Source organism: Montipora capricornis, chromosome 9 (assembly GCF_036669925.1).
Source record: "Montipora capricornis isolate CH-2021 chromosome 9, ASM3666992v2, whole genome shotgun sequence".
Classification (NCBI taxonomy): Eukaryota; Metazoa; Cnidaria; class Anthozoa; order Scleractinia; family Acroporidae; genus Montipora; species Montipora capricornis.
Window position 1 is genome coordinate 25688999 of NC_090891.1, and position 2164 is coordinate 25691162.

Here is a 2164-nt window from a genome sequence, read left to right on the forward strand (position 1 = left end):
TGACCAGCCATGTAATAGCCATACATGAGCCCATTAACCAGGGGACACTCCGTGACCAGCCATGTAATAGCCATACATGAGCCCATCAACCAGGAGACACTTTGTGACCAGCCATGTAATAGCCATACATGAGCCCATTAACCAGGGAACACTTCGTGACCAGCAATGTAATAGCCATACATGAGCCCATCAACCAGGGGACACTTCGTGACCAGCCATGTAATAGAATTCCATGAGCCCATCAACCAGGGGACACTTCGTGACCAGCCATGTAATAGAATTCCATGAGCCCATCAACCAGGGGACACTTCATGACCAGCCATGTAATAGCCATGCATGAGTCCATCAACCAGGGAACACTTTCCGACCAGCAATGTAATATCCATACATGATCCCGTTAACCATGGGACACTTCGTGACCAGCCGTGGAAGAGCCATAAATGAGCCCATCAACCAGGGGACACTTCTTGACCAGCCATGTAATAGCCAAACATGAGCCCATCAACCAGGGGACACCGGGTGACCAGCCATGTAATAGCCATACATGATCCCATCAACCAGGGGACACTTCTCGACCAGCCATGTAATAGCCCTACATGAGCCCATCAACCAGGGGACATTTCGTGTCCAGTCATGTAATAGCCATACATGAGACCATCAACTAGGGGACACTTCGTGACCAGCCATGTTATAGCCGTACATGAGCCTATCAACCAGGGGACACTCCGTGACCAGCCATATAATGTGACCCTTAACGCAAAAAGGGGGCTTATGGATTTTACTGAAAATTGACGATTGCGTTACCAACACGAGCAATGTTGTCAATGTTGAATGTCCTGGGAAAATGTGATGTATTAGGGGAGGCAATGCAGCCATTTGTACATCATCAACATGATGGCGTAGTGAAAATAAATATAGAGAGGAATTGAGATCTCGTTATGCTAAATTTGTGTATTGTAGTCATAACCGTGTTGTACGTGAATGCCGTGTGTGGAGACGTCGTGATCGCGAACGTAGTAGGATTCCTGTGAAGAAGCTGAAACGTCTGTGGCAGAAAAGCAGAAAACTGAGGGTATTTGTGTGTAAAAAGATTCTTAAGATCACTCCTTTGTCGGCAAAACTTCATGGTTACATCAGTTGCAGGCTAAGACGTCAAATGAAAAGAGAGCGAATAATTGCCAGTTATAAATTACGTCAGACAATACGTTTGACTTGGTTTGGAAAATACACTGAAACACGAAAACGCGTAAATCTGAAGAAATATCAAGTGTTGCACACATGCTATGGACTAATGAGTTTGTACAAGAATGGTACGTAGAAAGAAATCGTGGGCCTCCAATGAATAATATTGATCCAACCTTGACAGTAAGGGCACCATATAGTCAAGGTGATATTACAGTATTTGGTGCGAATGCTGGGCAACAATGCGTTGCTATGAGTTTGTGTGCTTTGATTTATAATAATATCAAAGGAATTAATACATGTAATGACCTGGTACAAATTATGGAAATGGATAATGAATTGTATTATACACTGTCACAATGTACAGGACAGGTATATTTAATGCAAACAGAATTACCAGCTATGATTGCTATGTCAGAAAAATTATCAGTTTAATTATAGTGAAAGCTACACAGGTAATCTACATAACAGTGATTCAATAATTGAGGAATATCAGTACAGTATACCTATAGACAGTACATTTGAATCACTCTTGTCAAAAAATTATTCGTCATTTATTCTGACAATAGGATGATGTATTGGTGTTAGTATCTATACAATACAATACATACTTAATTGACCGCTCCCCATAAGGGCTTTTCAGGGCCAATGAAACAATCAACAAAACGGTAGAACACAACAACAACAACTGTTAAGAATCCCAACTGGCCGGAGGCAAACCAGTTTGTTATTTACAAGTGCAGCTGGGAAGTTGAACCAGGGACTACCAGGAACAAATTCAGCGAGTGGTCAGAGCGGGTCTTGAACCCGGGATCTCCGGATCTCAAGGCAAGCGCCCTAACCACTGGGACACACTGCTACCTATCTATCATAATGATAATGGGAGTTATAAGATTTTTGATTCTCATGCAAGAGATGAATATGGTAGAAGCCATCCCCAAGGTACATGTGTACTATTAGAAGTACCATCCATTCAGGGCAT